The 26589-nt window shown below is 41.7% G+C and overlaps 1 protein-coding gene across 4 annotated transcripts in view; it reads right to left on the bottom strand.

Moving 5' to 3' along the window:
- The window catches only part of SEMA6D (semaphorin 6D), a 351383-nt gene that overhangs the window by 269380 nt on the left and 55414 nt on the right, over positions 1–26589 (bottom strand). For 2 of the 4 annotated variants that reach the window (XM_090028633.1, XM_090028630.1), the window contains exons 2-3: positions 6371–6453; positions 6116–6267 (exon numbers count right to left, since the gene is read on the bottom strand). The exons of 1 other annotated variant lie outside the window; for it this stretch is intronic. The gene's annotated coding sequence lies outside the window, so the exon portion shown is untranslated. The remainder of the gene's footprint in view (positions 1–6115; positions 6268–6370; positions 6454–26589) is intronic. One more of the 4 variants, XM_090028631.1, reaches the window with a different exon arrangement.

A 26589-nucleotide genomic window follows, 5' to 3' on the forward strand; every position in this document is an offset into this window, starting at 1 on the left:
TGCTGTGCCTTCTTGCTGCCTTTCCTCCGTGTTGGAATAGATTTAGCTTGTGCACTGAGGATCGCTTCCTTGAGAAGCAACCACTCTTCTTGATGTTAAATGTGGGAAAAAACAGAGGCACTGTGGCTATGAAAAAAAAAAAATCAATGCAGAACCAAAGCATATTTATGTTAATTGAAAGAGACCCCTGCATCTGTAGAAACATCTTTGAACTTGGACTTCATTTAACATGAACTTGAGAAGACTAGTTAATATGGTGCATTAAAAGAAATCTACTTCTTAGGTTTAATTTCTGTTTTCCTCAATATTATATTGTTCAAAGCTTATTTACTACATCTGCTTAAAGTAAAAATGCATAGTAACATCCCTGTATATACATGCACTTATAACCTGTGGCACCATATGGCTACATGTGGAAGAGAATATTTTATTTTACCCTTGAAGATTGCAAGTTCTTCAACCTTAGAACCGTAACATTGGTATTATGCATCTTAAGATATTTTCTGATGTGTTGTTAGGTTTCTCGTTCTGGGGTATGGGCAGAGCATGTCATGGTGCTAAAGAATGCTGACTACTGGAGAAAGGAGAGGAAAATATATATTTTAAATAAGTAAACTAGCTTAAAGATTTCTAAATTAGGTTTTTCTGTATAATGTTGGGCATGGAGAATAAGTTGGAAGGTGTTACATATTTAATACACTTGGAAAAAATACTCAGTGCATATTTAATGATTGCATTTTTTATGAAAATGTGGAAGAACACAACCAGTTTGTCTTTATCAAACTCCGGATAAGCTAAACAGCTAAATGTTGTAAGGTCTAATCCAGTCAGCAGTGAGGTTAATGATTAGACCCTATAATGTGTAACAGAATGGTATGAAGTGTGCCTCCCCCTTTGAAAAAATGGATTATTAAAAGTTAAGATGGTCTAATCATGGCAGATCTGTCAAACTAACAACGATTTTTGTGCCATCTCCTTAGGAACTTGAATTTGTAAAAAAAGACTCTGATCTGGATCAACCTCAGAAAACTGCCAGATGTTTCACTTGACCCATTTTGTACAGTTTTAATGTTCTGATGAACATGAGAACTTGTATGCCATTTTCTGACTGCCATGTGTATTATCCCAACATGTCATTTACCATTATTGATTTTTTATTCTATGTTTTCTCTGTAATTACCAGAGAGAAAAAAGATTGCTATGCACACAACTAACAATATTCACTTATAAACTATTTAATTCTATACCATCACACTCCATTATACTTCTAAAGCCCAAGCTCTTCAGGAAATATCATCCCATGAAAAAAAAACACAGCAGTTCCAAATAAGGTACTGAAAAGGATAGTACACTAGAGTCAAGTACTTATTTCAACAGAAAAAAAAACAACACTTTCCTGATGGCATAACAGGGACATCATGGAACCCATTCCAGTTAGTTTTTTTCAAAATAGACATCAAGCTAAGTCTGGATTTAATGGATAGAAGTGTTTATTAACTGCTTCCTACCTTCCAGCTTCTAACCATCACTACAAATTTGTTTAGATAAATGGAGCACTTCAAAATTTATACCATTTAAATAATGGAACACACGAATCATAACATAAGCAGTAGCTGCCAACTATTGCAGGGGAAAGCTTTGCTAGCCTTGTTGAAATTAAAGTTAAAAAATAGGTCGTGTACATTTTGGAGTTTTTCACATTCTGCCACAAAAATTCACTTGCACTCCAGCTCTCTTCTTCCTTTCATACATGAAGATTTATAAAGGTAAAGGTTCTTTTTTTGTTTGTTCGTTTGTTTTTTAAGGTAATGAACTACAGCTACAAGTAGAAGGAAGACACTAACTACTTCCCCCCCCCCCCCAAAAAAAAAAATGCATCTTCAGTACTGAAATTGGGAAAGGTTGAAAAGGAATGAGGCTGAAAATAGCTGATTAAAGGATAAGATAAAGAGGAGCAGGAGCCCTTTGTTTCGTACTCTGACAACATCATGGACTAGCAGAGAGTACATTTGACTGAGAATGAGGAAAACCAGGTTCTAAAATGCTTTGGAGCAGCTCACAAATGCTTCACTTGATGCTTTTGCCCTAAACACATGGCAACCATATCTCTAGGGTTGGATCATCATACTGTTCCTTCCTAGCATTGTGCTTCTATACCTGGGGCTGACCTAGGGTGTACAAGGACATACAGAATATCTTAATATGAGGTATATCTAATATAACAGACTCTGGTTGTCACAGGTGCAATAAAAACCATTACTGAATACAAGAGTCATTACAAATGATGTGTACCTCTTTTCTCTGAAAGAAATAGTTGTTATACAGACGCATGCAAACACTCCCTTTAAATGAACACATGTTCAATATGACAACTTAAAAAAGGAGGGGTGGAAAAAAATGAAGAAGAGAAAAAGAAGAAAAAAGAGGGGGGAAAGAGAGAAGTTTCCTAAAAGGGAGAAAGTAAAAATTTTCCTTATAGTTAGATGTATTTGTATGGTGTCCCCTCTTGTATTGTTAAAGTATTAAAGACACTCCCACAAGCTAACAACAAATATAATGTGTCGGGCAACATTATGCTCTTAGCAATGTGTATACAATTTAAATAAAATATACTATCAAGTCTGGAAAACCAACTCCTTCTGAAACATTATCAAATGCAAAAAGTGGTGAATCCATTCAGCCAAAAATCACTGCACCATGAGAACAAAAATTAAGAGGACTCTTACTTAAGATCTCTGTATGACTCAAAGTATTGGTATCCTGTGGAGAACTATAAGATTGCCTATGGTCCCTTGTCTTACTAACTTATTGACTAGCTGTCACAATCACCTGATTGGTTAGACAACACTTATTCTTTCATGCAACACTTGAATATATATTGCAGCTTTCTGCTCTAGTCAACAATAGCTATATCAACTGACAGCTAATTGTTATGAGTTTGGACTACATAGTTTATCAACCTACAATGAATATATGTATCATATCTTTCTGCCTTCACCAACACACACAATGTAATCAAAATAATCATATGTTACTTTTTTAGATGACTCATAATGACACTACACCATTATTTTCTATTTATTTTTATATCAATTTCTACATTTACTTCTGAAATATGGTATAGTGAAGGGCTGTCCAACTGGTGGCTTGCAAGGGATTAAAATTACAGCTCACAGGTTCCCACCCAGCTGCTGTTTCCCCCAGGTTCAGAAGCATCCAGGGGCTTCAGGCTCCCCCTCCCCACCCAGGGTTGACAGTACAGTAACAGAGTAGCCTTCAGTGAAGTAGGGGAGCTAAGGGTGAGCCAGAGTATGGCAGCGGGGTGTACAGTGCAGCAGATGGGCACCCAGGAGCATGCTGCAATGGCAGGGGTGCCTGAGAACAGGATGTAGCAGTCGAGGTGAATGGAGCAGCAGGGAGGCACAGGGTGGGAGGGAGGGTATATGGCCTCCTTGCTCGTGTGTCCTAAGAGGCTTGCAACAACCAGCCACTTGGAAGTTGGACAGTCCCTGTGCAATAGATCTTCAGACCTGGAAAGAGCTTTTCCTTCGAAATATTATGACACATCTTTGCTTGGATAGGGTTGGGGTGGGGGGCATTTATCCCTGAATAAGAAGCATTTTGCCACTTTAAACCAATAAACACACTGAATTTTCATGAAATCCTCTAGTCTTTTAATACTACAAATCAACAGTAGTATTACTGATACTGGATACAATGCGTCAGATAAGCCACTGTGGCTTATGGCATCAATAAAACATTCTTCAAAAACATGTAATGTTAATGCATTAGAACAACATATTTGATGATCACCTAATGAAGTAAATAAAATGTCTGTGTATTCTTGCAAACCCGATGTGTTCATCGGCCCATCTGTGTACTGATTTACTGAATCAAGCATATGAATTTGATAAATACATACAAAGATTACTGATATAGAAAACAGAGTCCTTTCTTCATCAAAGCTTTTATCTACTAGATCTGATTTTCAGGTGAAGCTCCTCAGTTAAGGCTCTTCAAGGAAGTGGTTTTAAGTGAAAATTGCTCTCTATTACAAATAACAATAGATAGCCACAGACTGGAGTGAATTTATAGCTGTATATCACTCCTGGGACTCTGCTTCTGTTCATAAACAACTAAGATACACTCTCATAGTTTATGCTGTTAGCAGAGTCCCTAGAGGGACTTAAAACTTTGTATTCATGCACCAACTATCCATTATGCTCTATATTTTAGATGATGAAATAAACACCCAAGAGATACATTTTCAAAGAACTACTACAGGGGTTTTATCTCCGTGACTCCCATTGACTTGAATGACATATGTGGTTAAACCCTTTGCCATGCTTTGAAAATTTACTTTAAGATACTTACCAATGTGGTAATATCGTACCAATTAAGTTCTAATGTCCCTCCCTCAGGCAGCATTGTCTAATTTATGTGCCTGATTTTGCCATCTTACTCGCTCCTTTTCTGCAAGTGGTTCCATAAAAATTAACATGATTATTTGCAGAGTAAGACACTGGAAAATCAGGTGGCAGAATTGTTTTTTATATTTTATTACAATTACATCCAAAAAGACAATGGGATTGTCTTCTTAAAGATTATCTGCTGTGATACTTAGGCAGTTTGTTTCAATTTGAGAAAGAACTGAAAATCTATATCTGCAGAAGGCTGGAGTTTTTCTGTTCTTGGAAACCTTAACAGAAAGACTTCAGATTTTGTCAGGCCTCCAATCTTCTGGGGCAGACCTGCATTCCAAAGTGCAGCACCAGGGCTCAGTACAGATAGTCAAAATCAGTTCAGTCTCTGCAAGTTAGTTTAAGCTGCAGAGATTGAACTGGCAAGCAAGCAAACAGACATTCACTTTTAACTCGGGAAATGCAGGCACATTCTTTCAGTGGTTCAAGATGGAAGCTGGGGGGGCACTATAGCACAACTCCCTCCCAACCTGCCAGCTCCAAGGCTTTTCCCCCCTCTCTGTTCCAGAGAGGGGGTATGGCCAAGCCCCAGCCTAGAGCTAGCTGGAGGGTCTGCCAGAGGGGAGGTAGCAGGGGGAGAGGGTGGCAGGCCCTGCCAGACTGAGGAGGGGGTGAGTGAGGAAAAAGGTAATGACACTGAATTCATAAAAACTTGAACAAGAATAGTTCTCTCTCTGAAGTGAGCATGTATTGAACAGAAGGAAACAACCCCGTGGAGTCCTGCTGGCTGTGATCGTGGACTACAAATCCCAGAGGCACCTGGAAGCAGGAAGAAGAAGTAATGAGCAACCCTGAAGAGCCCTGCTGCTGTGGGTCTGGACTGCAAGTCCCAGAGACCTCAGGGGCAGCAAGAAGAAGCAGTAAACACACAGCCTATGCTGGGGCCTGTGATTTAACTTGAACCAGGAAGGAGTCTGTGATAGAAGTTTCATAACCAGTTTCAGTCATTTTTGAGGGTGGTTTATCTACACTGAGCTGCTATTCTGTTACAGGCTTAAACCAGTTTCTGAACACTTAAACCACTTTATGTATAGCTTCTGTCCCTAGCCCCAGATGTTTAAAAGGAATCAAGATCAGTTTCAGGTGATGGCAAACAGTATGATGGCATTATGATTTAATTTCATGACACCAGTGTTTGACAAGCCAATACAGTGACAAGTGCCATGACATTACGAGGTAGATATATAGGTGATAAATATAAAAATAGTTGCAACTTTGGTCCCAAGAGCCATTCCTTGCACTCACAAGCAAACAATTATCTGGGATAGGCTCACCTCTTCCTACAATCAATACTTCAGGAGAGAGACAGCAACCCTTACAGTCAGTGCTAATATACTTCTTCCTCACTCCAAATCCTATAATCTGTTTTATTCTTTGCACCCATTTCCATTTTTTTTTTAAATAGTGGAAGTTTTGACTGTATTTGAAATCATACCCCTTTTTTTCAATGAAAATAAGTGACATCTCTTTCCTCTAATTTATGCTAACACCACAGTGCTTGTATTCCATTTAAATCCACCTCTGAAGGTATTTTAGTAGTATTAGAGAATAGAAGGCCATTCTGCCCAAGTAATGGACATCATCATTATCATAAGAATAATAACAACAATAACAATAACAATACCACCACTCACCAGAGAACTACGTTCTCCCCCTGGTGGGAATCCCACATTCAGCCACTATGGGCCTTTATGTTGCACTCTCTTGTTTCTCTGTTTTTACAGCACACACATGCCTTTGGAGCAATATTGACTTAGGTACCGTGTCTCTCACCTGTGCTCATGTCCTGTAAGGAGTAGAGAGGGGGGAAAATACATTAGAAATTAACCTTGAGAAGACAAGCACTAATTTCTGTAGTAAACTACTATGAAATTAAATGAAGTACTTGCCCTTTATTACGCTACTTTCCACGACCTCAACATTCCTTCATGGAAAGAACATGGAGAGCAAGTTCAGGAGGCAGAATGTGTACCTATGCCATTTGCAATGAAGAAAGAAGAATTCTGTCACAATAGCCATCTTTAGTTTTTTTGTGTGCTTTTGTATATTCACCTGATTCTTCTCATTATAGATAAAAGCATAAAACATGGGGGAAAAGGGCTCATGCTTTAGATCTCCTGATCCACACACAAAAAGCAGCAGCAATTTTAATAATTAAAGGCATCCAGTCAGTCTTCACAGGCCAATAATTCTTTGTTTCAAAACAAATAGTGTCGTTCTCTGCTACAAACAAGAGAACAACACCTCTCTCTTTGTTAAGTCAGAGTACGTATTATGTGTGGTGGGAAGCAAGATAGCATGTAGTATAAAATTCTCTCAAGTTGCTTGCTTGCAATGGCTTCTGACTTCAGATTTTAAGCATGATCATATAAAAATTTGATTCATGTTATTTTTCTGCCCAGCAGCTAAGAAATTAGTGGAAATTGCATTAGGAAAAAAAATTAGTTTCCTCTAATGGTTTTCCACAAAATAGCTCCTCTCAGATGCTATAGTGCTTATGGAGGTTTTTCGTAATGAAGAATGGACAGCTGCACTAGTTTGGATTCCTAATGTTCAAAGTAATTTAATACCAACTACGATTCCTGAAAGCCTTCTAAATTTCCTACAAATCCAAATTCAATTACCTAGTAGGAACTAATCAGTGACTACACATGCATTTTCTTGGTACCTAGGACACTGCTCAAAGCAACAAAACCACATCACTTTCGAGCATTTTTCTCCAGCAGGGAAGCCAAAAATACAAGAACCACCAGAGACTGAAATTTCTGAATACAAATCTGTTCCTCTATTCTGTTCCAGTCTTGCCAGCTGAAAAACTTGAAGAAGAAAAGAGAGGCAAAGCAGGAAAAGGAAGAGCTATACAAGGTAAAGCAGGAAGTGATAGCTCCACAGCAACAGGGAACATTTTAAACAGGAGGAGACAGTGGGTGCATCTACACATGTGCATTACTAATTAGCTCCACAGAAAAGCATCACCATCTACAGTGTGCCAATATTAGGGCACTGTAAATTAATTAACTCTGCCTTGGTATAGTACTGTCAGGAATAGTACTATCTTATGGTGGAGTATACTTTACTGCACTGAAATGCACATGTAAACAGTGACTGTGGGTGTAAATTGTGTCCAGTCAGCACAGCAAGCCAGGTGCCTGTTCTGCCCTGGGTCAAACTGCTGCTGTCCCAGAGGCATGTATAGACTATACACTTGGTAGCAACTGACTCTGGCTTGAACCACTCTAGAGTTTATTGCATCACATTAATTGCATGTGTAGATGTACCCAGTGAAATGTACTGACCTGGGCTATTGCTGGGTTACCGTACTAGGAACGACAGGTAGGGACCTACCTAAGTCACAGTTTTGTGGATTTTGCAGAAGCCACAAAATATGGGGTTGCCTGCAAAATCTGCAAAAGAAAAGTTTTTAAAAGTTTTTATTAAGTCTTCCCTTCTCGGTGGACCTCACAGGCCACCCAGGAGAGGACAACATTGACTGGTGGGGCAACATGAAGAGGGAGGCAGACAAGATGGCAGCTGCCCCTCCCCCCCTCCAGGGTCTACTCCCTTAATCAGCACTGATGGGTGGAGCCAAACAAAGGGCAGCCAGCTGTCAAGATGGCGGTTACCCCTTAGTCCAAGATGTTGGGACCGCATCAAGATAAGGGAGCAGGAGACTGAGAAATGACTGTTCAGTGGCTTTCATCATGGCTTTTCTGGGGAAATGTAAAGACAGAGCAGAAGGAAGCAAAATCAAAGATCACAGCCTAGGATGAAAAGAAGTGGCTGAATGATAACAACTATGACTTAATTTTGTAATAACAAAATTAAGAGTTTTAAGTACACTTTCAGGTGTCACCAAAGTTTAGGATTTGAGTGGGGGGTGAGGAGGAAAGTCTCAACTGCTAGGTTTCTCATTTGGAAACATCAGCAGCTAAAATATGTCAGGATAATACAAATTGGATAAGACCAAACTAGCCCATCACACTTTTATTACAAAAAAACAGCAAAAGTTTTACAGGGTACTTAGCAAAGGAATGCTGAACTACCAGTGTGAACAAAGTAGCTAAAGGGAGAAAGAGTGAGAGAACATGGCAGAGTCAGACAGTTTGCCATTTGTCATTGTCTAAACTCATCAGTGATATGGGATTATGGGAGAAACCAACTGAAAGGCAAGGAGCTTTATTGGAACATTGAAAATTATATTAAAGACAGATTTGCTGCAATGCACTTATGGAAAATTAATGTTTCCTCTGAAGCTGCAAGAAAGGCACGAGGAGGCCTTAGGTCTTTCAGCTAGATTTATCTATCATATCCCCACCTTGTTTGGGATATGATGCGGAGTGCCCTGGGCTCCTAGAAGGAAGACAAGGATGACATATTATTCTACAGGGGCAGGATCCAGAAGGTTGGCATTATCCTTCCATATCCAGAAGCTAAGAAACATTCCCAATTGTATTTCTTGCAACAACACTATTTGGAGGTTGATGTTTTCAAGATAAATACACCTGTACTTTGCAAACTGTTCCGTTTGTGTATGGAGCAAATTAAAAAGTGGCATAAATTATCAGATTTGGTAAATACTAATCCGGAACGGTGTAAATGGGAGAGTGGGGGGAAGGGCGGAGAACTTCCGCACTATTCCTGCTCTCCGTTGAGGAACTAGATGATTCCTGTTCTTTCCACCTCATGTGCAGGTGATCTGCCTCATTTTGAAGTAAAACACAGCTCTGATTTCCCAAACTCCCAATAACTTAAAGTTTAAGCAACTTGCAGTAGATTATGGCCTATCGGTTTTCACTGTTGGAAGCTCTGCTATGGAGAAGCTTCCCACATCAGCCTCGTCAGCCTCCTAAACTCCACAGCACAAGATCTTCTAAATTCAGTAGGTGTCAAATTCCTAACTAGCTCTGCAGTTTACCTTCAGGCTGGAGTCCTGTTGAATTTATAAGCTTCACACAATTCAACGCTCCCAACTATTTAAAACCTCTGTTTGGCATAGGTTTTGGATGTCCAAACAAAACCCTGCTAAATCAGACTTTCCTGTGCTGTCCCCACACATTTATCTCCTCTACTGTCCTAGAGGACAGAGCAGATTCCTTGGTATGACAGCCTTCCTGACACCTCAATAACTGTCATAGAGAGATATATGCTCCTACACCTATCCTGATCTCAGCTGGACTGCAAAAAGGGCCCTGGTTATAACAACTCCTCGGCCTATCCATGCCACTGAACTGTACATAACTTGTCCTGCTAGCCCATCATAGTCTGGCTCAGAACAAATTAAGGCGACCCCAATGTTGAAAATACAAGGATACAGCCAGTCTCATTGCCACATGCCCCACCTTTTGCCTAACAGGAGTTCTGGTATATTCATATATCTGACCTTATACTTGCAGCACAGCAGCAACCTAAACTCAGTGAGCAGGAAGTGCTACACCTTTTGCTTGCACATCCTTAGCCTCCCTTCTTCCCCCACTGGCGATTCCAGCCTTGCTCACCCATCTGAGTGCTTTCTTGATTGCAGGCCAGTGCCAACACTAAGCAACACTTCAAAGACTGAGTACCTATGGCCTGCAGCCAACATGTGGAGGATAAAATGCTTTCTGTGGGAAATATAATTTGCAAACAGCATTAAAAAAAACCACACACACAAAAATGTGGATTAGTTGTCTAGTATAGGGTTGAAAGTACCTGGCAACTTGCACTATGCATGGGGCCTTGTGTGGGATCAAGATGTTCATACATTAATTGTATGCCTGTGTGTAATGGGCAAATGCAAAAAGGCTGTTCCACCCCCACATGAAGTGATGTATATTGCAACTGCCTTAGCAGAGGGGCATATTTTTGTCAATTTTTTATACTGCACTAAGCACACTGTCAGCTTTCAACAACTAAAACAATACTATTGTGGCAGACAGGGCCGGATTAATGCATAGGAAAACTAGACACATGCCTAGGGGGGCCCAGTCCTTCCATCTGCAGCAGTGGTGCGAATGGTCCCACCCACCTCCCTTCCCCTCCCCTCCCCTCCCCTCTAGGAAGCAGCTGCCATAGCTGCAGTGGTTACTCCAAGCCCTGCCCCCCACAGGCGGCAGCACCAGGGTGGGGAGAGGGGGTCCTGACTGGCCCAGGGCCCATGAGTTTGTTTGCCAAGGGCCCACTAAAGGCCCTTGGCAAAACTAAAGGGTTAAGTGTGTGTGTGGGGGGGGGGGGAAAGAGTCACCAGAGAGTACTATTATGCATAGTTTTATGAGTTATCATGTGAGCAAGTTTTCAGTCTGCAAAGAAATGCTGTATTCCTGTTAGCTTTGTTACAAACTGGCTCCTTGAAAGAAGCCGTGGCAAACTGCAAGGTATTCTTCTCGCCTTATTCTAGGTCTGAAACCCATTTCGGAGGTAGTAGAGGATGGCTTCGTGGGAACTGATCACTGAGATTCAGAAGGGAAGTGTATTTTTTTAATATTTTTTTTTAAAGGTGTTATAACTAATTTTCCTCAGCTGTGTCTGTGGGCTATGGGTGCCTTGTATGCTTAATCAGCACTCCGGGAAGCAATACTCCGGTCATTTGCCTAATAGGAGGTATTGCTTCTAGGAGTGCTGATTCAGCAAAGGGGCCTGGCAGACTAGCACTAATAAATATGACTGCTGTGAATAATAGTTATACAGCGGTTCAGTGCCGCTCTTCTTCTAATGTGTAGTATCAGGAGATGAAGCTTATGTTCCACAGGTATGAATATAGAGAAGTAGGCCAAAGTTTTGCTTCTTGAAGTTACTGACATTAATTAGCCCCTACCTACAGTTCAGAATTTGTTGCCTGCTACCGCTGCCACCCTTCCTTGCATACTAGTGCAAATGCGTTCTGCAATTATGCATTCTGTGAAAGGGAAGAAAACCAAAAGTATTTACCTGTATGCAAGATTACCTGGAATATAAGATGATCCCCCCAATAATTAGATTTTATGCATGGAAAATTATAATAAATCTATAGATTTTCCATATGTAGAATCTAATTATTGGGGGTCATCCTAAATGAGCAACCCCTACTACTACAGGTGGTAGGGGGGACAGACAGTGGAGGAAACAGTAGGGGTACACATGGTAGGATGGGTCATGGGGGGCAATAGTGGGGCAGGCAGTGGGAGGTGGTGGGGGACAGGCAGAAAAGGGGAAGGCAGTGTAGAGACGGTAGGGCAGGCACTGAGAAGCAAGCAGCTTGCCCCTTATTGCCTGACACCCCCTCCACTTACCTCCCATCATGGGCAACTGGTGCCGCCTTAGTCGGGGGTGGGGGTATGTGCCCCTCCTGCAACCAGTCCCACTGACTGGGGGGAGGGGGGAGGTCAGTCCCCTGTGGGCAATCCTGCAGATGGGGGGGTAGGGGAAATCTTGCAATGGCCAATTGCTGCAGCTGCTTCCAGGAGTGGCTGCAGCTGCTTCTGGGAGCAAGCGCTGGCCTGGAAGTGGCTGTAGCGATCAGCTGGTGCTTGCAGGGGGGGCACTGGAGGTCCCACCTGCCCCCTCTGCCCATCACATAAGCAGCAAGCATGGCCATTTTGGGGGTGCACTGGCACTCTCCCATTGTGCCTTCCCCCACTACAGCCTCTGGCTCCCCCTTCCTCTGTTACCCGCCTCCATGTTGCTTCTGCTTCCCACAGCTTCAGGTCTCCACACCTCCTTTCTCCACACCCCCAGCAAAGTGTCTTCCCCTGACCTTATCTTTGGTCTCAGCTAGCAGGCTCTATCCCTGGGCATGGAGCGTAGCTCCAAACCAGCCCCATAACAGCAGTGTGTAGCCATCACTGCTACTACATGGCTGGGCTGGAGCACATACTCCAAACTGCAGTGAGGACAGAGCCTGCTGGCACAGAGCAAAAGTAAGGAGAAGTGTGGCAGAGGAGAGGGGAGAGAAGGAGAAACAATGTGGAGGACAGGAGACTGCCCCCCCCTTTTACGCTTTATTGTAAGGTGAGGGGCTTTCCCCCCCATGTTAAATTTTGGGGGGGGTGACCTCATCTTCTAATTGAGTAAATACAGTAGTTGGAAAGCATCCATTCTACTATATTATAGCTAATAAATAGTTTAGAATCCTTCCTGAGCCAAAATCTGCTAGGTGAGGAAGGGTGGGAACAGTCAGGGAACCAGTGTGCGCTTCAATTATCAGGCTAGTTCTCATGGCTGTTCTGATGTACAACAAACTATAGTGCACATGAGGACTAGGCATCAGCTGTGAACTAGCTGGGTAGAGCCAGGTCTGCAGCTCCCTGCCCCTATTGCATTTTCCCAAATGTGTTCTTTATGGCCTGTGCCCTGGAAAGTTGTATTGACTAAAGTTCAGTTCTGTCAACAGAAGTATGCAGGTATCTGTACAAAGTGCTCTTAGGCTAATAAAACCTCCGGGTGTTCATACACATGCTCTGGGAGGTGGGGGAGGGAGAGGCACTTAATTAGTGCAGTTCCAAGAGCCAGGCTAATTAAAAGAGCCTGAAGTGTCACACGCATCTGTGTCCCCATGCTGAAAAATGGCAGCAGGGCGCTATGAACTAAAGCTCATTGAACAAGTTTTAAAATGCCCCACATCAGCACAGGGACACTGATGCATATGATGCTGGGGTCTGCTAGAGGGCAGTAATTACAGCGCAGCAGAGCAGCCTCCCCACATGTGTATAGGAGCCCTTAAATTTCTTTTAGCTGAATAATAACTCGTCTCCAGGTGACTGATGAATGGCAGCCAGAGAGCATGTAGTGATCCTCTCCAACAGCAATCTCACAATTCCTCTAGTGCTCAGGACTCCACTGCCCAAAATGCAAACCAAGAAAAAGCCCATCTACATTCCCATTTCTCCTGTTATAATCTTCCTTTGTTTTAAAAAAAAAGGTTTAGTCCCTGGAAGCAAACATATGTAGCTTCCATGGTTAACAACAAGAACAAGTATGTGATCACAATCTTGTGCTTCTGCATGGGGCAGAAAGTAGGTGCTCTTTTTGTTAGGGACCAGGGTTGTCCAAGCCTCAGTCTGAAGCAACTTAAACTCAGATATGCATAAAAAAAGATTGCTGGTTTTCTGCAGGCAAAGGGATACAAAAAGAGAATGAGAGATCTTTGACTAGGCACTAATAGATATGCCAAGGGATAGTCCTATGGAAAGAATGGTTTTAAGCCTCTCCTGTAACATCTTTTTTTCAAGGGAGCTTAATGTTTCACTAACAGCTAACCCAGCCCTGACTACGGGCACATTGAGAGAAACCTTATGAGACCCTGAGGGTGTAACAACCAATCTCCATAGCAAGGAGGAAGATAGTGACCTAAAGACGTATTGACTACCCCTCCTTGGACACAGGTATTGCTCAACACCCAGGACAGTAATGGACAGCTTCAGTGGACAGCAATGACAGCTTCCTTATATGATGCAATTTTTCTTTTTGCTTCCCAAAATGAGCCAATGGCATATCCCTGCCCAGCTAGTTTGACTTTAGCACCCCTTACACACTTAAAAAACAAAAGGAAAATCAGTGCCCAAGGGTCTCAAGTGCTGCATTGTTTAATAAGATGTCTCTAGATAATCAACAGTAAAGTTTAAGGGGTCTTTACTTATTCATTCATCCTGCAGTCAGTAGGGAATACTGTGTTTTCTTTCTCCCAAAATTTTGGATTGCAGTCCTGATTAGTTGCATGAAGCTTCTTTTTGTTTCTACTTGTTCTCTTAAGTGTTAAGCACTTTACCACTGTGTGTTACCTCTAAGAAAAGCTTTATTTTTGAATTTCAGCTTCAAATTTGGATGTCTACCTACACGGGCAGGTAGATTACACACCCCTTCTCCTGTCAAGGTTGTGCTGTTTTAAAGTCACAGGCAACACAGTTGAGGCACAACATTAAAGTGCTCTGTTAGGGCCTCCTACTGCCTCACAGCACCATGCTAGGTTCTACTTACAGACCTTGTGTCAGACTTCAAAATTAGTGGATCGTCTCTCCCCTCCAATGCCATCCTGGGGAAAAGTTCCTTTCTTGCTTCACAATGTATAGAATACAGCAAGCAGCAACAATTATTGGGAACTTTATCCTTCTAAGGTGGAGCCTTGTCATGAGACCTCTCTAGTGCTCCTCAGACACCTAAATACATAGATAACTGCCATCCCGAGTACATCTCATCTTAAATTAAGCTTTTCTTTGCTGCTATCCAGTGCATACACTAATGGTAAGGATGCAGAGTGGTGTCATATGCACCATTATATACATGTACTCTCATGATTTAGGTGCTCCTAAATTACGTCCTGACAATCTTTTTCCATTTGCATAAGTCAAATTAAGAAATGTGCTAGTGAAGCCACACCAAGGTTTCCCATGCATCTGCTTTCAAGCATGCTGCCCACAGGTATCTCATGAGTGACTATACAGGGTGCCTTCAGAGTTGCCTCACCAGGCTTGGCACAAGACAACAAGTAAGTGGGGTGTGAGCAGTTCTCTCCTCTTTCTGAGTGCATCGTAGCACAGCAGACATAAACCTTTAGTGGCACTGGCTGTTGGAAATCGACAGAACTACTGATGGCAAAACTGTGTCATGTGCCCAAGGCCTGTGCAAAGATGAGGATATAGGGGGAAGACTGTTTGTATACAAGCCAGCTGAAAATTCTCCTTCCCAAAGGAACTCGCATCTTCTCAGATGTAGGTAGATTGCAATCCTTTAGTATCATTCAGGAATGGCAAAGGAAACCAATGAGGGCAGAGAATCTGGCCATATATATAAGAAACGTACCAAGTTTTACACACTCCGACTAAATGTTCTGAAAACTTGAGATAGTTTAGGAAAGAAAGATACAGGAAAGCTCTAAACTTTTTTGCCATGGCTTATTGGGTTAAGACCATTTGATATTTCTAAGGTTCCAAATTCAAACTTGGAGTTCCAAATACAACTCCAAGTAATATAACTGGCTGGCAAGCTGCAGGGAGTGGTAAAAAGCTTTACTCAGGAACTTGTCATGAAGGACAGCAGAAGGTTAATTTTTTCCTTTTCTTAAGAGCTAGACTTGATAGTTTCCCTGACTTTACACTAAAACTATTTTCTGTGCAGACAGCTATTTTTTGCTATAGCTTCTGTAACTATCACACATATACTTGGGGGTGGGTATGTGTTTTTATGTGGGTAAGATGGGCCCTGTTGATCTGGCCATGTGCTGAGCACATGGCAAGCTGGGGCCTGTATCTGGGAAAAACCCAGATGTAAAACCCTTTGGCTTCATTGGCCAGAGGATGCTGATTGGACAAGGCTTGGGTGATGTCACACCAGGTATATAAGAACAGTTCACTAAGGTTCTCTCACTTTTGCTCCTGGAGCTGCTAAATGATGGCTCCCAATCCCCTGGTGGTTGGGAACCTCTGATCTAGTGCAACCCCCTGCTCAAAGCAGGACCATCCCCAACTAGATCATCTTACCCAAAGCTTTGTCTATCCAGGTCTTGAAAACCTCTAAAGAAGGATAGCTTCCATCACCTCTCTGGGTAATGTGTTCCAGTGTTTTACTACCATTGCTCCTTGTTCTGTCATCTGCCACCACTAAGAACAGTCCAACTCCATCCTCTTTCAAACCACCCTTCAGGTAGCTGAAGGCTGCTATTAAGTCCCCTCTCGGTCTTCTCTTCTCTAGACTACATAAGCCCAGTTCCCTCAGTCTTCCCTCATAAGTCATGTCCCCCAGGCCCCAACCCATTTTTGTTGCCCTTCACTGGACTCTCTCCAATTTGTCCACATCCTTTCTGTGTCGGGGGGACCAAAACTGGACACAGTACTCCAGATGTGGCCTCACCAGTGCTGAATAGAGGGGAATAATCACTTCCCTTGACCTACTGGCAACAAAACTACTGATGCAGCCTGGTATGCCATTAGTCTTCTTTGCAACAAGGGCACACTGCTGGATCATATTCAGCTCATTGTCCACTGTATTGTCTACTCACTGTTGGGGAGCCCAATGTCCCAGATTGTCAGGGTATGGATGAAGTCTTGCCCAATGTGTGCCACTTGTATACTTTACTCTGTAGTTAGTAGTGTTTTAAATTGCATTTGGTGTTTTTCTGTCTTCTGTAAAAGATCTTTTTGTGTTTACACTGCTTGTGAGGAGGGTTTTTTGTTTATATGGAACACATAGCAATTCCTAGCAATCCCTCCTAGCAATTTATTTAGTGTTTTTCAGGTTGTCTGGGTGGGGGCTCAAGCCAAGGTAAAATATATTTAGTACCCCACAATTGAACCTGGCCCTTGTTGCTGCTGACTGGTGCCCAGCAGAAGGGTTACACTTCTGTAAGATGTTCAGCAAGATAAACACTAAGGCCATAGTGAGATTTCACAATCAGCTAGGAATTGCAGGCTGCCTTACAGAGTTTCTTCATTATAATGGAAATTTCAACACTGAGGAACATGTACATAAATACATTCGGTTTACATTTGGTTTTCAGTATAGAGATTACTGCTGCACCAATAATTTTTCTGTGGATTGGAAGGAGAAAGTTACACACCTCATTTGTCATGCTAAGATCAGTGTTTCATCTGTTCCCTATCCTGCTTCCCACAGTGGCCAGTACTAATTACATCAGAAAAGGCAAGAGAAAATTCATAGTGGAGTAACTGGCCTCTAGTAAAAGACACTTTCTAATCACCTTCAGTTAGTGGTTAAATTCTGCCCCAAAGCTAGAATATATATTTCTTATAAATGTTTTATCCTATTTCTTCTAACCAGAGGTGTTCTCATTTTACAATGAAATGTCTAATCCTGTGTTTGAATCCTACAGAGTTTCTTGCCACAATGATCTCTCCTAGCAGCAAATTCCATTCCAGCAATTCTTATCCTTTCTCTCCAATACTTCTGCTAAAAGGGATGCCCAGAACTGAGCACAGCAATCCAGGTGAGGGAATACCTTTTATTGTGAATAATGGCAAAGTATTCTCTGACTTCTGGTTTCATTTTTTAAATCCTGTTCTTCATCCTTATCTATAAAATTATCTTCAAGAAAATTGGTTATTTACACTAAGCTTTCTACAAATGCAATTAAGCAATTTTTCTGAGGAGTTATAGCTAATTAGTACATGAACAACATGAACATTACCAATGCTTCTACCAATCTTCATTACCCAATGTCACCTGGTACTATGCTTTCCATTTGCTTAACAGTGTTAGAGTTTTTCTGAGGTCCCTTACACTCTTAACTTTCCTAATAGATCTGTAATCAACAAATTTCATTACTTCGCATTTTCTTCTGTTTTTTCAGAACATAGATGTGTTTAAGCAGTGGTACATAGCACACAAGTGTCAAAAGAAGAATAGACAGCAAGAACTTGGAAAATCATAGAAAAATACATTATTAGATGTCCTACAGTCTCTAACTTGAATAATATATTTACAATTTAGGATGCAATAATGAATCCCACTATACAAGCAATCCTTAAAAAACAACAACAAAACAGACTACTCGCATAAATGAGGCTTATTAGGGGCGGATTAATTTGCATATGACTTTTCAAATAATTTTAATATTCATTTTAGATGCAGTATCGTCTGCCTTGGAAAATGAAGCTGTAGGTTTGTCTCAGAAACACCTACATCTTCACTTTGCTCTGTCAAGGGCCCCCAAAAACCTGACAAGGAGAGGCTACTGCTATTCCATAAATCAATTCAATTTTTTTTTTGCCCTGTAGAGACTGCTAATCACAGGCCACAAACAGGTGCTCATTTCTACTGGTGGAGGTTTCTCAGAAATTTTTACCAATAGAAATGTTTCCAAAAGGAGTGAACAGGTGTTCATCTTGGAGCTGCCCTTTCTCCTTTGCTCTTCATGCCTCCTTGAAACCAGGCTGATCCTAGTCTGGGGAAGGCATGGGGAACAGTGCCTGTGCCACCCTTCCCCCCAGGAGAGTGGAGCAGTGTAGAAAGATTCCCTGCACCTTCCCCAAACCAGGCTCTGGGGAATGGGAAGGAAACACAATTCTCCACTCTGCTTCTGGTCTCCGGGAGCAGAGCAGAGGGAACACTGGGGCAAAGCAACCTTTAACTACCTGAAGGGTACAAAGAGGATGAAACTAGACTCTTAGTGGTGACAGTGACAGAACAAGGAGCAATGGTCTCAAGTTGCAGCAAAGGAAGTTTAGGTTAGATTAGGAGAAATTCTCTCACTAGGAGGGTGGTGTAGCACTGGAAACACGTTACCTACACAAGTGGTGGAATTTCCATCCTTGGAGGTTTTTAAGGCCTGGCTTGACAAAGCCCTGGCTGGACGATCTAGTTGGGGATGGTCCTGCTTTGAGCAGGGGGTTGGACTAGATGCCCTCCTAAGGTCCCTCCGAACCCAAACTTTCTATGAGTCTAAAGCTCCAGCCCCTTCCCCAGGAAAGGCAGTAACCAATTTGGGGAAGAGGCAGGGAGCACACCAGTGGTTGTTTTCCTCCCCTTCTGGTTTATGGGAGGGGCAGCTGTTCCTTCTCTACACCAGTGTAATGCCAGTCTTTGGAAGGCATGGGGGATTTTCCCTGCAGGCCTGCTGGAGGAATTAGCCCACAGAAAATTCTGCAGGCATTGATTCTCCCAAGAGACTCTCCTGGGAGTGATTTATCTAGTTGTTGCTGGGTTATTTTCCTTTTGGAAGGGCCATTTTCATTCTAGAAGAAAAAGCTGGAATGTCCATATACTCCTGGTTTCTACTGGCAGAGTGGTGATTCTCCTAGTAGAAACTGAACATGGTGCTAGTCATCAACTAGCTCAGACTATAATAGTAGTTTTGGTGCAGAATATACCAGAACAATAGGGACTGGAGCAAGATTACACATTAATTTCAACATGCCAACCATGTCAATGAGACCATGCACACATGAATCCATACTAGAATTTAACTAATAGTCTATAGGTGAAAGGCACCATGTCTTGGCAGCAGCTGAAATATTTCTATCCATTGTACCATATGTACGTTTAAATATCTGTTAATGCTGTGGACACAAATGAAGAGGCAAATCTTGAGGCATACACCTAGGACAAACATCACACTGGCAGCTGTGCACAAATGATCAGCCATGCATCTGAAAAAGTGAGAAATGACCTGGCTTTGGTTGGTGGAAGGCATTTGAGAACAGTGCACTGACCCTTCTGGGGTTCAATTTGCTGATGTTGGGGTGGTGCTACATTGCCTATGGGGGTGATATCATGGTCCCAAAGTCTTTAAAAAATAGTGTGTTGGCATGAGTTGACCTGTGTCCATGGCCTCAGAAACCTGCTCTATAAGAAGTATTCCATTTTACATGATAAGCATCATCAGAAGAACTAGTTGAAATAACTTTTGACAATTAAAGGCACAGAGGAAAAACTGGGACATTACATACTAAGAAGAAAGTTGCATTTTAGAATAGTATCAACGTCTTATTTTTTATGAGTTGCTCCCAGGTGCCAGCAGTAACATATAGGATAGGCCTCTGAGGAGGGCATTTTACTTAATAAAATAACTCAGTGTATTTTTCACATGTAAAAGAATGTTCAGCTTTTTAAAAAAAATTTGTATTTGGTCATAACCTCAATATTTAGAAAGTGGTATATATTTTGTAGATGATTCAGTTACTTGTTCCTTCATTACAAACCTTTCTGCTATAATGGTCTTACCAATGTAAGTCACTGCAGATTCTAAACTGAATCACATTACAATCATTCTTAAAGCAAAATTCATTACAGTGCTCAATCACAAAGCTCCTGGGTGATTCCATAATCAGTGTTAAGTATACTGTACAACAAGCTAGTACGCTAATATTAACATGATATGTTAAAGGTATATGGTAATAAAATAGAAAGCAAACATGCTACATGCATGTGAATTCTATGGTATAAAACATTATTTCATACCAGATTTCTGGAGAGTCAGTATTAATCATTATGTAAAGAGCCTTCTTTTATATTATTGTCTCACTACAGCAAGTATTGCACTTGAGGGAGAAATATTAGCAGTGTACAGTTTGAGAGCTTAGCAGTAAATTGTTTCAGGAAAGAAGTAGACTCTCATAGCTAAGTATATTTCATAAGAAACCATTCTAGTTATGATTAGTGTCTTTCAAAATGGGGTTCTTACCTCTGTCTTCTGATATGCTGTCATGTTCACATGGACTTTTCTGACTTGATTCAACTATCTGATTCATGGCTCTCATTACTGTGTTATCTTAGAATATCAGCTTGCTGTGCATGCATGTTCAAGCACATCAGTGGTCAGCTTTCCAAGACATATGTAGAGGCCTGAGCTGAGACTAATCTTAGAAGTGATTTTGAAACTCTAAAGAAGCATAAATCAGACTACTGTGATATCTTGCCACCATGCATTATCAGCTCTTCTGATAAGTGTGTCTGATAAACAGATGCTATTATGGGCCAAATTGAAGTCTGGGGATCAGATTCAGCCCTGCTACACAAATGGCTGTTCAGATTTGGTGCTGAAGTCACTATTACTCAATCTTGGTAATACTGAAAATATGCACAGGGACAGGGAAACTTTAGCAATTCATTTATTTCATAATTTGTCAATTCTCCTTTAGGAAAAAAATTCGAGGTTTGGTAAACATCAGTTCAATGTGCCTATTTTTCTTAATTATATATTTAGCCGCTATGAAGTATGTATTTCTTTTAACTTCTTCATTTTCTGGAATCATATATATACATTGATAGTATTTGTGATCTCATGAATACCACAGCAAATACTTCATAGTATGTCAGAACAATAAGGGGATGTTTGACCCTCTCAGCTGCTCTGGAGAAAAAAAATAGTCGAGTTCATTTCTGCATACAACTTCAGGCATAAGAATCACGTGGAAACTCATTAGAACTTCTCTGCTCATCATAAGAATTCTGATTAAGCTGGAAAACATAAAGTGCTTCAGGCCAACAAGCAAGTGTGTCATTGTGTATATATCTCTTTTATGTAATTCTTGTAAATCATCTTCTAGAAGATGGTTTTAAATGGTGAAGTGTAATTAGGATAATTGCAGCTTTGCAAGTAGCAGTAAGATGTACCTAGTAAGGATGGATGAGCCAATTTGAAAGAGTGGAGGAGGGATTTGAGAGAAACCCCCACCCAAAACATTAGTTCTAAGGGTTTGCAATAGCTTGGAAGTGTCTTATGCTGAGGACACCTTTCCGACAGCACTGCTGCTGATCTCCCCCTTTTCTTTATTAAGCTCCTGCATATTTCCTTTTAAAGGTCTAAAAAAAAAAAAACATTTCAAGTACAGGGTATGGTGAAGCACTGGAGCCATGGAATAACCATGACATGGTATATTTTTAGTTAAAAAGAGAGACTGACATAACAAGCACCAGGAAATGTGGATCAGTATCACCGCCAGTCAAACATTCTCAAAATTATAGAAACATTTTTCTTTTCTTTATTAAGTATGTTCAGTTTGAAGGAAAACAAAACCAAAACCAAGTCCCTAATCCTGTGATAAACTAAATATTGGAAAGTCAACTAGCTACAGGAGTACTCAGCATCTCTCAGCTGAGCACCTTGCAGGATCAAACCCCAAAGAGGGTATAAGAGGCATCAGCTGAGAACATGCCCCCTACTGCTTTATAAATTATTTTGTTGAATTTGAAAATTAGTTCAAAGTAATGGATGGAAGTGTGGGGGTGGGAAAGGAAGGGAGTGCGCCCCAGGGAACATAAAGTATGCATGAACCCAGCCAGCCTGGAGGTTTCAACAAGGCTGAGATACATATTAGAACCTACTTGATTTATCAGGATATCAACATCTTTTGAGATTCTTTAATAGCTGCATCAGTGCTAATTTTATGCTAATCTCTTACTGTGCATATCCATGATCATTAAGACATTAGGAGATTGGCTATTATATACAACTGCTGATCATTTGTTAAATGGAGAGCTAATGGAAAATATCTCTGATAAATCTAAACATTAACTTTGTATTAGTTTCCAGGGCAGATGTACACAGTGGAGAGTTATCTGGCTAGTATTAACATATTCTATTTTTTGCATGATTGTTTGTGTTAAATAATACCTCATGACATAAAAGAAAGCTTTTTTTTTTTTTTTTTTTAAATACAGTGCACAGGCTATTCAAATGAAGAGCGATATTTTCATGTCTAGTTTGTGTAGCATAAGAAAAAAATATTGCTTTATCTGTACACATCAAATATTTTTCTCTTTGATTTAGCAGAGTGACCCAAATGCCACCTTACCTAGTTTCATCTCCTCCGATTAATCTCAAGTCTCCAGATACTTTAAACCCATCTTCCCACAACAAAATACTTTTGCCAATAAAGCTTGAAAAACAACCCAAAAAACAAACCTGTTGTTTCCTGGCTCTGATTATCAACTTAAGTCTTACTGCCAAAGTTAAATATCCCAGAGCAATGCAAAATTACACTGCATGAAAATCTGGATGTGCATCATTTGCTCTTTAATTTGGGTAAATGCAGCCTTCAAAGGTTACATACTCATCTGTTAGTGGTAGTGAGCTTTATAAAAGAAGCCTTTAAGTTTCCACAATGCCAGCATATATTTTCCTTTCTTAGAGAGTAAAATATAGCTCTGCTTCCCCAGCTAGGAAAATAATATATTTTTCTAAATTCATAATGTGTACCCTAGAAATAAACAGAAGCAGCAAAAAGAAGCAGTAGCCACTGCCACCTCTGCCTTGTGGCCAGTTCTGAAACGTACCTCACAGGTTGGCAGTCAGAAGGACTCACCCCTTGTGACTCACGGTATTAGGCCTGACTTTCACTATCGTGAGCCCTGCTGAATCAGTTACTAAAATAATTCCAACAATATTTGCAACAGTTCTTTTAGATGGGCATCTTAACACAGCACGTAGATGAACTGAAACACACCCTTTATAAAAAGGCAAGAACATAAAATTGCTCCTAATACAAGTTTCCCGGCAAAACTGAAGTCAAATTTAAAGCTACATCTAAAAATTAAGTTAGGAACTACATTCAGATGATCTTAACAGCTCCATCCAATTCCAAGCCAGTGCCCTGGTACACCCTCAGATCTGATCTCTTGTACTGCAAACACCATTCCACTGTGAGATCATCTTACAGAGGAATTATCCTAGTAGAGTAGGGAAAACTTCCTCGTTTGCTCTGCTGCTTCTTTCTGCTTGATCATTACTCAAGATCTGGGTAACCTGTACAGAAGGGTCCAAGGAAAGGGAGGTCCTCCTATCCTTGTCTACCCCTATGTAGACATTCATTCCAGCACACAATCTAGCCCTAACATTAAGGCTTTACAATGACTGGGATAAAGGATTTTGAAGAATGGTATAGAATATAAGTGTCAGAGTTACAACCCACAGGCTACATCCAGCCCCTCGGGCCATATGAGTTTGACACCACAGTGTAGAACAAAGGTTTTAAATGACATTGGGATGAGTTGTGAAACTTAACTATATTTAATGTCTCTTTCAAACCAGTAAATATTAAAGTATATTCTGCCCTTTTGTCATTTTCCCCTTAGCCCCCTAGCCCTCAGTTTAACCACTTCTGTCATTTACTATAGTTACATTGTGTTAATAGAGCATTGCAAGAGTTGAAAAAAAATAATGAAAATGTAAATAGGTTGCAGAACATTACACCTGCTGACTATTCGTATGGCTATTTAGTGTGCTATCTATTCATCTATTATATAAAAGGGAATATTTGCTGTTACAAATTCTGCGTTTTAATAAGACAATAACAGCAGTAATATATTATTCCCTTCTAAAAGGGACACACTCATTAAATTATATGTAGTCCTATAGTTTTCATGTTGCAAACTATGCAAAAACACATGCATTGTTTTTCAGTTAACATTTTCCTTCACCTTTATTTTCTGTTTTAGCTACACAGCTTTCAATGAATAAAAATTTGCATAAATATCAGCTACATATGTAACTCTAGTTCTTTCTGGGGTATAAAGGTGAATGTTTTCTTAGGCCCAATCTTAGTTTTAGCATGGCTGCTCAAAACCCACACATTGTATAATACTGACTAGCTGGCTGTGTGAAATTTCACTGGGTGTTTCATTTCAAAGCTGTTTCAATGTGTTTTGAGCTCGAAACAGCAAAATCAAAATGAAATGAAAGGTTTTGAAACAGCTTTGAAATGAAATAAAGGCACTTGAAATGTTTCAAAAGTTTTGAAATCTTTTGAGTTTCAAAGCCAGGTTTGCTTGCATCTTAACAGACACTAAGGAGAGGCAGAGGGAGAGGGAAGAATGGGGACGGATGGCTCTGATATTGACATCTAGCTCCCAGTCCGATTCCCCAGCTCTCTGATCATTTCCCCAGCTCTTCCCCAGGGGCACAGGCCCTCAGATCTGTGCCCTGGGTTTCAGCAGGCTGCTGCTGCCAAAACCCTGGTGAGACTGTGGTGCTGCCTGCAGCAGCAGCCTGCTGAAACCCAGCGCACAAATCTGAGGGCCTGTGCCCCCAGGGAAGAGCTGGGGGAATGTTCAGGTCCCAGAACATCTGCCCGTTTCCTGGCTGAATTCCCCAGCTCCCCAGTGTTTCCCCCAGCTCTCTGATTGCTTCCCCCAGCTCTTCCCAGGGGGCACAGGCCTGGGGATGATGCGGAATGACAGCAGCCTGCTGGCAGCGGCTCTAGGCTATTTCCCCAACTGGCAGCAGAGCCTGCTGAAACCCCATGTGCAGGTCCAGGGGCTGACACCCCATGGGAGGGCTGTGGGGCTGTGCAAAACTCCTTCCAGGGCATGCGGGCACCTAGATCTGCATGCGGGATGACAGCAGGCTGCTGCTGCCAGCAAGTGATACGAGTTTTGCTTTGAAAAGCTTGAGGTGCAGTTTCCCAGAAACCCCTGCATCTACCTCCTTGAAACCTGGCAGACTTCATGCCCTCAGAAGGGGCTACTATCCCTGCAGTTCTCATCTGAATCATACAAGAAATGACAAAGTTATATGTAGCAGCATTTAAAAAATGGACCCACCTAAAAGAATGGGAAGGGCTGTCCGGCAGAGAGAGAGTTTGTCCCAGTGGGGACACTGTAGGCTTTGAGGGCAAGTGAAGCTGTTCTGGAGGTAGCCCTGTTGGAAGTGGGAGGGGTGAGGTAGCCCCAGCAAAGTTTTGAAATAGAGCCCTTAGCAAAAGCCCAGGAAGGGCCCGGGGCTGGGATTGGCTGAGAGGCTTGGATAAAACGGGTGAGCAGTTTTCCCACGGGGGGAGAGAGAGAGAGACAGAGAGAGAGAGACAGACAGAGAGACCGGAGTCTACCCTGTTTTCCCTGATGGGTGAGGGGCTCCAGGGGCAGGAGGGGCTGCATTTGCCAGGCTGTGAGCCTGTGCAGGACAGGAGAGTTGCTACAGCCTGCAGCTCAGACACTGCTCCTTGCTGAGCTGGGGAAGGGGGTCAAAGGCAGGGGAAAGCTGTCTTGCAGGGACTGCAGAGGAGCCACCACTCGATGCCCGGAGACCCCTGCCGCTCACAGACCCCAGAAGCACGGAGACGGACACCAGCACCAGGGAGCATCCACAGACCATGTGCAGGGACACAGACAGCCCTGCTCCCTGAGACACCCCACCAGGGCAGTGCCCACAGGATCCCCTGTAACCATGTGCAAGCGAGAGACTGTGTAAATACATTCTTGAGGGTTTATTAGTTGATATATCAATGTGTTTATTTAATGGTTATTTGTTATGTTGTAAGTAATTAAATCTTGTAAATATTTTGAGAATTGTCTGCGAGGGTGCTTGAATGTAAGGGGAGGCTCTCTGCTCAGGGGCACTGCAGCAGCTTCCCAGGGGGGCTGGGCAGGGCTACTGGCTATTCAGGATCCCACTATTCAGGTGAGGGCGCGTGTAGTGTCACGCCCAGGGTTACATATAGATATTTTTGTGATTCCCCATTATAGCCTATGGGCAAAACACTGGAACACATTGAAACAGTTATGATGAAATGAAACAGAACAGTGCTTCAAAACAGCGAAATGAAACACTGTCCCTTTGAAATGGTAAAATGGCACTCGAAATGAAATGGTGCTGTTTCACACAGCCCTATTACTGACTAAGAAAATGTCCTTTTTTTTTTTTTTTTTTTTAAGAAGTGGCACCATTTTGATACTAAGGAGGTATTACAAAACTGTTACTTTAGCAAGA

The sequence above is a fragment of the Crocodylus siamensis genome, chromosome 15, assembly GCF_052110815.1.
Source record: "Crocodylus siamensis isolate JL-2025a chromosome 15, ASM5211081v1, whole genome shotgun sequence".
Lineage (NCBI taxonomy): Eukaryota > Metazoa > Chordata > Crocodylia > Crocodylidae > Crocodylus > Crocodylus siamensis.